We start from the raw sequence: 12,624 nt of genomic DNA, 5'->3' as shown, positions 1-12,624 counted from the left end.
TAGAAAACCCTAGGTCTAGTCATAATAAGGGAATCAAGAATCTAACGGAATTCAACGACGTAGAGGGCAAAAGGAATCCACTATTGATATCCCTCATACCTGGTGACGAATTCTATAGAGAGATCTTTTGACTTAGGGGCTGGAGCTGATGGTATCTTACGATATTCCTGAAGTAGAATTCTTAACTCCTTTCTTCTATTTACGTTCTAATTTCTCTATGTTTTGATTAATTATTTGACTTAGTTGAGTTCTAGTTATGTTTCCAGGCTTAAACTGACTAAAAACTCATAATTTAGGGTCTAAACGACGTAGTGTAGGGGTTAAACTAAACAGGAAAAGACCAAAAGACCCCTGAATTAATTGTTGTCTGATGAACGGGTGAATGAGACTGACGGGCTGTTAATTGAGTGACGGTCCGTTATTTCCGTGCATCGTTCCTCAATAAAGTTGGTTCATGCGAGTCTGATCCAAGGATGTGGACCACAATCCATTGTTTGACCTACAATCTGTGGGTCGGGTAGTTGGTCAACCCTTAGATGGATTTTTCTGAGACTTCTAGGTGGTGGGTTACAAGTTCAAACCACGGACCTGCACGACAGACAGAGGGTCCTTCTGCAGTCCATGGATGGTGTCGATGGATGCCACCTACTGCATCTGAAAGCTCCAATCTAGTCTTTTTCAGGTAGGCGGTGTTACACCAACTATTGTATATATTAGAAAACTTAAACAATCTACTAGTGCTATATACTGGAAACCTTAAACAATACATCTGTATTTACATGAAGTAAAAGTTAAAAAAAGCCCAACTACCCTACTATAAACTAATTGTTTGTTAATTTAAATAAAAAACTATTTTTTACATGGAAGTAAAAATTAAAAATATGAAATATATAATTTCCAGATTGAAAAACAAAACTAAATATTAAGAATAGAAAAGAAAGGCTTGTGTGGTTTTAATTTTTTAGTAAGCCTTGTGTCATTTTAAAACATAGTCACTTTTAGCCTTTTTCATTCTTCTTTGTCACAAAATCATCATCGTCGAGCTTATTCATTGACAGGTATTCAATAAATATATCACCCATCTCATGTTCGGCTAGGAGGAACTAAGACCCAACTTTTTCATTAGTAAATCATGAGAAGTACAAAGTAAGGGCTTACTAAGCAAATCTGCAAGTTGGTATGAAAATGGAAGAAAAGAAAGAGAATTCAAACTAGTGAGATATTATTGACGGATAAATTAACAATCTGAGTCAACATGTTTCGTCCACTCATGAAAGACAAGGTCTTTAGCAATAGGAACTTCTGCTTGTATATTTGAATGGAGAGAATTTGGTAGTGCGAGAGGCAAAGACAGGTCGGAAAGCAGATGAACTAACCACATTAGCGAGCAACAACCTTTCACATCGATCTGTACTCGGCATCAATGGATGAAAGGGGAAAAGGTTGTTTCTTTGAATTCTATGAAATACGACTGCCTGGAAGAAAAATTAATAAGAGGAACTTTGACAAATAGACACTATGAAATTGCTTAATTGATCTCCATAGCTATTGTTACATAATAAAAACTTGTAGCTACATGTTATAGGGAGGTTAGAGGTGAGGAAGAGAGGTAAATCGTATAAGTATATCGTTTAGATAATTGTATATTGTGCATATGTATGTGAATGTATGGCGAGGGAGATTGGGAGAGGGAGGAGAGAGGAGAGAGAGAGAGGTTAATTATATATGTTTCAATTAGATAATTATATATTATGCATATACATTTGTATATAAGGAAAGCGAGATTGGGAGAGGGAGGAGAGAGGCGAGCAAGAGAGCGAAGAGAGTGGGAAAGAGGTCAATTGTATATGTATATTATACATATGTGATTCTATATTCTAGCAAATTATACATATACAAACGTGGATAATTACACAAACTCAAATAAGCCCATTTAAGTAAATATAATGTTAGTCGCTAGTGGTAATTATATCAATCTATAGCTATGCTGAGTAATTAAGTTGTATAAGTTTGCTTAACCACGTAATTTTTCCCAATTCAAATCCACTAACAGAATTTTTAGAATCTTAGCAAGTAGCCCAATCAGAATCACAAAAGTCTAGGAGTTAAAAGAAGGTGAGGAATTGAGAAAAACCCCAAACCAGGATTCGAATGAAGATATCAAAGAACATGGTGTGGAGCTGCAAAGTGTGTTTGATGTGGGGACTGCATATATTGTCTATGGTGTTGGACCGAAAAAGAGATATCATGCGTTGTATGAGTTAAAAATTAATTTCCCAATCTGCCATCAATAAACATTGGGATCCAAAAAAGGAGAACCCATATTTGCTTGCAATTTTAGACTGGAATCCAGATAAGAAGAGCCAGGTTTGAGTCCAAAGCAATCATAATCAGATAACATTTCCGGAATAAACTTTCGTTGGATAAGGATCAATCCGTGAGGTTCTCGGATAACTTCAATGCCCAAAAAATAGTGTAATCACCTAGATCCTTGATCTTAAATTATAAATTAAGGAAAGATTTCAATACTTATATTTCTTCCAGATCATTACATGTGAAAAAAATATACTCCACATATACGACTAATACTACCTAAAAAGCATGTACACTTAAACTTGAATGTTGAATTACTATAATACCCTCAATTAAAAATACTCAATTTTATTATACTTATTGATTTAATTATATTAAAAGTAGATAACTTTTCACAATATAGAATTGTGATTTTTTCAAAGACTTATCACTTTTTTGACGTGTTGTACATTTTCGATGAGGTGTAACTTTTCCGAAGGGTTGTAATTTTTTAAAGGATTGTGACTTTTTCAAAGGGTTGTACCTTTTCATATGAGTTGTAACTTTTCCAAAGCCTTGTGGCTTTTCCTATGAGCAGTGACTTTTTCAAAAGGTTGTAACTTTTCTAATAACACACAATTAACACCTATTCAGACTACTATTTTTTTTACTATTAATAGAGGTGTTTCCTCTAACTTTACAAGTATGTTTTTTTTTAATGTTTCCATTGTTCTTCTTATACAAATCTTAATGGTTATTTAAAACAGTTGATTAAGTTCAAAACTCAACGAAATTTGAGGTACCGCATAACAAAGAGTTGGTGAATAAATTGTAGCAAATAATTCATCAATTCACACTCATAATTTTTATTTTTGTTTTCATGAGTTAACATTGACAAAAAATTGTGTGAAAGATAATAATAATAAACGAATACAAAAATAGTCATATGTTTTTCCACAGTTATTTGTTAAATTTTTTCATCTATATTCTTTTACCCTTGAAAAAAATTTATTTCTAATTTTGCTAAAACAATGGGAATCAACGTCGTCTATCGAATTATTAGTTTTGATGTTCAATCACCTATTTTGAAAATATATTATCACTTTTACTTATAATATAATAATATAGTCATGATAATAAATATTTTAATAGATATGTAAGAAAAAATGAACGGTGAAAATAAAGTGTTGATAGAAAGATATTTCAATCAAATGGAACACTATAGGGAGTAAAGCATTAACATATATTTTAGTCTTACTTCATTGACTATATATTGTTCCATATATTTTTTATTTTTTATATTTATATTAAGTATCAGTACGAAATTTTTTAAATTTGAAATTGCTGTTATGTTGTATTCACTAAAACTAGAATGAGAATAGTGATTCATGATAAAATAATCTTTAATCCAATTAAATATTCGATAAGTAACACTTTAAATTTGATTCATAAATTAATTTTTATATCATGATACAACTTCTATAAGATATTAGATACTATCATTAGACAAGAACTATATGATATATGCGACAAAAAAGGAGAAGGCTACAATTGTACAAAGATAAGGTACAAACTTAAACAAATGAAATGTTTCTCACCAAAGGTTATATTGTTTATATATAAACTCACTATGATAAACTTACTCAAATATTAATTGAGTACTTATAATTTTTTTAAAATACAGAGTACTCATATTTAGTAAAATATAGATTCCATATGAATATAAAATATTGAAATACTTATGGTAATCCTTATAGTATCATGCACATTCTAAAATTTATATATTAATATTTAAGAATTTTTTTTTATTAGATGGTGCTCTAGAAAAAAGACTATTGGTAACATTTTTTTGTATGGATATATATTTTTTAATTTTGTTGGTTAGATTTGTTTATAAATTGACTGAAGTAATATCAATAAAACTAAAGAAATGTCACTTTCTCCCCACATTTAAACTTCACATGAATTATGATAACAAAATATAGGTTACTCTATGAAATTATCTACTAATCATTTCAAATAATTTCCAATTTTCTTTCAAATATAATTATTTATTTAAGACATCAATTTTGTAATATTAATTCTATTTTACAACATTATTTACATTATGTACGATACACATGTGCAATGCATGTGCCGTGAAAGTAGTTTATATAAAAAAAAAGGGAATAATCATTCAGTGAGTGTTGAAAACCTTTGGAACTCAATGCAGTAGTTTGTCGTGTGTACCATTATCGCGACGCTTGTTTAAGGCCATATAAAGAATGTTTTTGGCGGCAAGCTTGAGTAGGATCAGATTAGAAACCTTCAATCATGTCGGAAACTTCATATAAACTTCTTCATCCAACACGTAATGTAAAAAAGCATTATATACATCTAATTGGTAATGACCCCACCCTTTATTAATTGCAATTGCAAAAACATGCCTTACTATATTAATATTCACAACTGGATTGAATGTTTCAGTAAAATCAACACCTTACTTTTAAACATCACCCCTAACAATCAACTGAGCTTTTAAGTCTTCCCGTAAAACTGTTAGAGTTGAGTTTTACCTTATAAACCCATTTATTGGGTAAGACTTCTTTCCTGGTGGCAATGATACGACTTCTCAGATGTCATTGATAATATGAACATATAATTTTCTTTTCATAGCATTATGCATATCTTGATATAAAATGTCTTGGGAAAACTAGTAGGTTCTTTATGTTGTGAAAGAGAATAGATATTTTTCATTTTACGTGGACAAATCATCAAAAGAAAATGATGTAACAGAAAGGAGATGAGAAACAAGTATTCGATTTATCAGAAAAATGTAAACTATTACAATTGTAATCTTATTAATATTTAGGGGTCTTGATAGATCTGGTAGATTTTCTAAAGGTGATAGGATTGATAAGAGGGATGGAAACCAAATTTGTAAAGGGAGAGTGGGTATGGAAGGTACATGATAAAGTTGATTAGGAGGAAATGAAGAAATAGGTGAAGGAGAGGCTATACGATGATAATCAGGATCATGTGTAACTAGTGATTCAGTAAGAGGAAAAACATAAACAAGTAGGCTGAATAGAAGAAAAAGGGCATATATCTTCATACAAAACAACAGTTCTGGAAACAATGAACTTTTGAGAATGTAAACTTAGTAACTCATACCCCTTTTGCCCAAAAGGATAGCCAAGAAACGCACAAAAGTTCAGCTCAAGGATCCAATTTAGATCTACCTTAGGAAGAGTGGAGGAAAACCCAAGACAACCAAAACATTTTAGGTTAGTGTAACTCGAAGGATGACCAAAGAGTTTCTCATATGGTGTTTGAAAAGATTATAGTTTAGTCGGACATCTATTGATTAAATATGGGATGTCAAAATTCCCCAAAAATTTCAACGGAAGATACGATTCAAAAAGCAAAGCTCTACAAACTTCCATAAGATGCCAAAGTTTCCTTTCAACCACACCATTTTGTTGTGTTGTGGCAACACAAGAAATTTTATAAATAAAGCCTTGTGTAGATAATCTTGTTTAGAGGTTTCTAAACTTGAACCCAATTCCCAAGCATTATCAGACCTAATGAGCTTAATTTTTTTTAATTAATTGACTTTCTATCATTGCAAGAAATTATTTTAGAATAGAAAAAGCATTAGTTTTAGTGATTAATAAAAAAGTCCAAGTTCCTCTACTAATGCCATCCACTATGGTTAAAAATACTTATAACCATCATAATAGGAGTTTTATAAGGCTGCCGAGTATCAATGTGGATTAAATAAAAAATCTATTGAAACAAAATATGACTAATAGGAGAAGGATGGTTGAATTACTTTGCCAATGGACAAACAGAACAAGGAAAAACGAATTTCGAACAAACTGAAATAGGAATTACTTTGATAATCTGCATATTTGATAAAGACATATGCCCCGACCTTACATGTCATAACTTGCTTTGAATAACAAAAAGAGAAATACATGAACTAGATTTGTCATGCTTTAGGGAATATATACTAGATTTAGAAGCAATAAGAAGAAACGAGAGGCCTATTCTTAAAGATATAAAGACCATTCTAGCTTTTATCAAGGAGCATTGGGCTATTTATTGAAGGGCACTACATAAAACAATAAGAAGGTGTGAATAATAATATATTAGAAAGTTGTTGACAGAACATGGTAGCGAAAATAAATTGAAATGGAAACTAGGTACATATAATACATTATGAATGGTTATATTTTAGAATACTTGGACATATTCTGAATGAGAAACCATAACATTTTGTGATTAAGGAAGACTTACATAAATAATTCTACCAATGATTTAAGCTCGAGAAAAAGAATCTTTATTATAACTCATATGATCTGTTGCACTTGATTCTATTACCCACGTCTCATTAGTGAACGTGTTACCATCAATAGTTGAATTTAGAGAAAAGTTAAGGGGTGAAATTAATACCAGCACAATTGGCAGAAGCTATGAAATAAGAATTATTGGCTTGACACTTAGTTTGCACCTCCTGAAGCATTTAAATGACATGTGCCAAATTGCACCCACGTAAGGAGCTTATCATATGTGCTAGTAAGGAAAGATCACCAGAAAGTTCAATAGAAATCACAACATTACTCTTAACAAAATATTTAAAATATTTTGACTTAGTAAAGGTAAAATACACTGGAAAATACATGTATCTTATAACAGTTTTCAATATTATGCCCTATTTTGTTGCATTATCTACAAAAGATTAGAATTCTTGTAATCATAGATCCCTTCCACCCTGAAATCAGTAGAAAATGATCGTTGTCCCTTTCCTTATCCTCTTGCATCAACAATGCATAAGCCCTACGTATAGAAGGGTGTGAGGAAATCATGAGTATATTACCGCTAGGTGCACAATAAGAGTCATTAAGTCCCATTAAAAATCATACTTATCGTTCATCTTGCATGGATATAATGTTCTTTCCTATTCTCCGTGTAAGAAAAAACACAAGTGCATAGAGGGAAGAAATCCAAAGCCACCTTATTCATCCCTAAGATGTTTCATCTTTGTTTAATAAGTCGCAATATCAGTTGAGCCCTGAAAAATCTTAGCACCTGAACTTTGTCCAAAAATGGCTTCGATTTGTGGCCACAAATATTAAGTGGTGGAAGAATATATAACACCTTCAGAAATTTCTCGAGAACGAGAGTTCAAAAGCTGAGAAATTACCATGTTCTTGTTCTCAACTAGGAATTGTGTAGGTTTGTACAACCAGTAGGCTCATGAGTTGATCCATTAATAAAATCGGTCTTGTTTTTTTGCATTCAAGGCTATGAGCATGCCTCTATTCCATCCCCCAAAACTCTTTCCATCAAAAGATGTATTAACTAATAACATACATGAGATTCAGAGGAGAAATAGAAAGGGATGAGAAAAGTTAATTAGCTGGCTACATTAGTTCGAGCAATAATGGGAACTGGAGTCTCAGAAGATGTGTTTACATGATCTCCTATTGTAACTAATTATAGATCAGGAATAAAAATGAAAACAGGAGTATCGAGTTAAAACTTGATCTTTGATAACATGAAAAATTTCAAACATATATATATATATATATATGTATGTATGTATGTATGTATGTATGCATAGGGGACGTGCTGACTGTTTTGTGTATTTATCTCTCATTTCTACACATGTATATATAGAAATACATGAAAGACTAAACTATACAACTATAGTATATATTAGAAACCTTAAACAACGTACAAGTCCTATATACTAGCAACCTTAAACAACATATATGTATTTACACAAAGTAGAAATGAAAAAAATCACTAACTACCCAACTATCTCCTAATTATTAATTACCTTATATAACAAAAAAATATTTACATGTACGTTAGAAAAAAGAAATGTGTAATTTCCATATTAAAAAAACAAACTAAAACACAAAAAAAAAAGAAAAGAAAATAAAGGATTGTGTGATTCTACTCTTTTAGTAACCTTGTAGTCGTTTAAAAACATATTCCCTTTTAACATTTTTCATTCTTCTTTGTTAAAAAATTATCATCCTCAAGCTCCTTCATTGATGATCTTCAATAAATCCAACATACCTATCAAGCTTCAGGCGTTCCATATAAATCATTTTCTCCTCTTCTTCTTCAAGTATTTTTTTAATTTTTTAATCAATGTACCTATCATGCTTCAGGTGTGAAAAAGATTATGTTATTCAATGAATTTTTCATTGAAGCATTTATATGTGGATTATAACATAAGATTTTTTAATGCATTTTACAATTGACTTAAATTATCCTTTAAATGAGGATCATACCAATGATAATTCATTATGTATAGTTTATTTTCTATTTCTAATATCCCCCTAATGTTAGAGTCTAACATTCACCAACCCCTATTTGTGGATTGATCTTTGTGCATTGTGTAATTGTGGAGCAATGAAATAATATGCTAAATTTCTATGAGATTTAATTTATTCCTGAGCCTGAACTAATTGTGATAGGGGAATCTTGTTGGCTTGGTACATACAAGTGTTACAACACTTCAAAATAACAGATCTCATATGAAATTTCTTTCAACAATTTTGTACTCATAAGCATTGGTTTATCTATAAGTGGAGGATGTAATTTCTACTCAAACCACTTGGAGATAAATCAACATCATTACTATAATTTTATAATTTGAAATGCACTCCTGATTTCATATTCTGAGCAAACAACCTTTGAAAAAAAAATGTATGTTGATAATAAATAACTTTTGACCATGATGTAGATGCATATTTTAAATCATTTAATAGTAAATGCTAGACATGGTGGGTGAACGGTCCATATTCACATATTTATACATTTGAAAATATCAGCAGATTCAATCTTAACCATTAGCTCGTAGAATGATAATTTTATAATGAAATAAATAATCCAAGAAAATTCATGAAAGAATTTATGTTATTATTGTTAATATATATATATATATTAATCACCATATTTGAAAGGGGTTGGTCATCAACATATCTTACCAAATGATATTTTGTTTGTGATTCCATCATCATGCCCATGTTTTGTTACCACAAACAACGTGAAAACATAAATAAATATTTATAACACACTTTGATTATATTAACATAAAGATCATAAATCTTTTAATATTTTATAGCCTCAATATAATTTATTTTCAGTATTTCTTTCTAACTTAAAGTGATTCTTTTGATACTACAATTCAAATATCATGAGAAATTTTATTTCTTTGCATTGTAGCACATGATACACTCAAATTACACCTCCCTAAAGAAGCAAAAACGATCGTTGTCAAATATAGAACCCAAATTGTTGGTTGGGTCGATTCCACGAGGACAATGATTTAGAATTAAATAAATAACGATTATTTCTGTTAATTAAAAGTACTTCCTAAAACAAGTTACTAAAGGGGGATTTTGTAATCAAAGAAGTCATTGTTGTTTAAGTAAAAAGTGAGCAAGATTAAAACTTCGAGTTATCAATACGAGAGAGGGTGTATTTATTCCCATAAGCTGTTGACGCGGTAATTCTAATAATAGTAATCATTTACTAGTGTTTTACATGCAAAGTTTGTAAGGTATCTACCTCTAAGTGATTGGTCCTCCAAATAGGAAATTTAATGTTGCACCTTTGTTTGGCTACATGTGTATAATATACTAACCCTTACATTCACCTCAGATTAGACATCACAATAATGTATGACTTAGTTTTGACCCTCGCACCAATTGACATTGGATTATTAGATAGTATAACACTAAATCTCTGTTGATAATTCTTTTCTCATCAATTACCTCCTTGACCAGAAAAGTAGCAACATAGCGAGTTCATATGCATGCACTTGTTAAAATGACTTCTGAGTGAAAGAATTACCAATGCATGCATCAACACTATTCAAGAATTACTTAAGTATTATTCATACATTTTTAAGTGCTCATGGTTCTCACAACCATAGTTATCGATTTAGCTACTCATTCTTGAAAGAACACAATCATGAACTAACGTTTAGAGTAGAAGAAACCCAAAATCCCGAATAGAATTTCAAAGCAAAAATCTGATAAACAGAAAATTGGAAATCAAATTGCCAAAGTTTGCAAGTTAATTCCCCAGATTATATCAAGAAGTAAAAGTAAATAATAATGTATAACCCCCCCCCCCCAAAAAAAAAAAAAAACAAGGAGGTTTGCATACCATATTTAAAGAAAACATTTACAAAAAGAAAAAATAATAAGGAAATTAACTTTCTGGATGTGACATTTCTCGACAACTCGACCTACGGGCCATGGTTCACATACAACTTTTTCTAGAGAGATCGGAACCTCCACTCTTATATAATAATGACAGACGTATAGAATAGATCGAAGGTTGTCCTACGATCTGTGGTACTCTTCCATGTCTTTATACTTAGGAATTTCATCAGGTACTAGAACTTAAACTTCTACTAATCATTCGACGGATGTGCATGACAGCCCGTGGGTCGACCTACCATCTATCCCTTGCATCCCTGTTTCCACACTTGGTCAGACTTTCATGATTCTCCATCTATGCCATCCATCGATGAACTATCAAAGGACCTACAATCTATAGGTGACGTCCATGGATGGCTCCTTCTACAAATTCTCAGTTGTCATCTCACTCTCCATGTCCAAGCCTATTTCCTACAAATATAATAAAAAAACATTAATCCTTATACAATATGGCCCTAGACACACACTACTCTTAAGTGAAATGCATCAAAAATACCGTAAACTCGCGTTATATAACACCCTCAACTTAAACTCATTTTTTGTACTAAAGAGACACACTAAAACTCTAAACGACACTTATATAGAAGCAAATATACAAACTCAGGCAATCACATGGCTATTTCAATCCATTCCATTTTCCCATTGCAAATATTTTCTATTAGACTCAAAAAATCAACTCATATGATTAAAACATGACATAAATTGACCAACAAACACCGTAACATACACAATTCACAATCACCAAGGCAACAATTCTAAAATAATAGAACTAGTGTCTTCTCTTCAAAAGAAATCCCTTTTAACTCACAAGACATATGAATTTCGAGTTTTATGATTCATTTAAAACTCACGCTCATAAGTGACTTCAAGAACAGTGAGTGCTCAATATGATAGGGTTGCCCTTATTTTCACTGCTTAGACTCTCCAAACTAGTCACTAGGATAACTATAGGATTTTTTTGTCTTGTAATGTAGGATGAGGGTCAGGTAGGATATATTTTGGTACTTTTCAATGACTTTCTGCACTACTTGACATCAAAGTAGCATGTTACCTCTTTTCTCAACCATTTCTTGCATCTTTTTATTTTCATTTCTTTCCCTCAACTCTTTTCAACACAAATGTGACCTTTCACTTTATATTACAAGTTTTTCTGCTTTTCTTCTTTTTCTTTCTTTGTATTTTCTTTATTATTTTATATTTTTAGAAATTTTGTTATTCATCTTTTTCTTCTTTTGCAAAACTTCACATCTCTTTTTTCACTTCAAAAAAAACTATTTTAATACCCATTTTTCATTCTGTTTTTTTTTCATAGCCACCCTCGAATTACGTATTTTGCATGAGTTGAGGCGCACAATATCCAACGTCTTACGAGGGCCAATATCAAGGTAATTTTTTAATTAGCCTGCCTCAACTTAGGCTTTTGGCCTAAGTCAAGGTGCACATGTCCAAGGATGGTCAGGGGCCAAAACAATTCATTTATGGAAGGTGAGTTAGGTGTATTTAAAGAAGTGGTCTATGTTAGGCTCAAACATTAGGATCGAAGGGAACAATTATTTAACTTGATTGGATAATTTTAGGCATTAATGGACTTACTAGATCAAGGGTCTATGATCACTTCCTAGCTTCTAGCCTAGAATATCATAGTAGGACCAACGCGGCAAGTTCTTGATTAGCACATACTATCTAAACATTTAACTGTTCTCACACAGCCTTGGGAAATTGCTTCATTATCAGATTATAACATTTCCCACTTTGAGTTTTAGCTTAAGTCATGAAATAATAGCGGTTCCTACCATTTAATATTGATATCCAACACATTTGACTTATCAAGCCTAAAGTTCTAGCACATTTCATCATTCTTTGGTAGGGATCCTTTTTTTTTTTTTTATTCCATCATGCTTTCATTTTTATACTTACTCCTATACATACATTCCTAAACATGTCATTCAAAGTAAATTAAAACATTCTTTTGGGACAAAACACTACTTGAAATATGGCATACAACAACAGATTGTATCGCAATGGTTCAACAAGTGTAGACATAGATGTCTATAGCAGAGGTTATAAGTGTTACCTAAGGCCCACGATAATATGTGTATAT

This window comes from Solanum pennellii, chromosome 9, assembly GCF_001406875.1.
Source record: "Solanum pennellii chromosome 9, SPENNV200".
Taxonomy (NCBI): Eukaryota; Viridiplantae; Streptophyta; class Magnoliopsida; order Solanales; family Solanaceae; genus Solanum; species Solanum pennellii.
The sequence above is the reverse complement of the archived record's forward strand: the minus strand, read 5'-3'. Positions refer to the sequence as shown.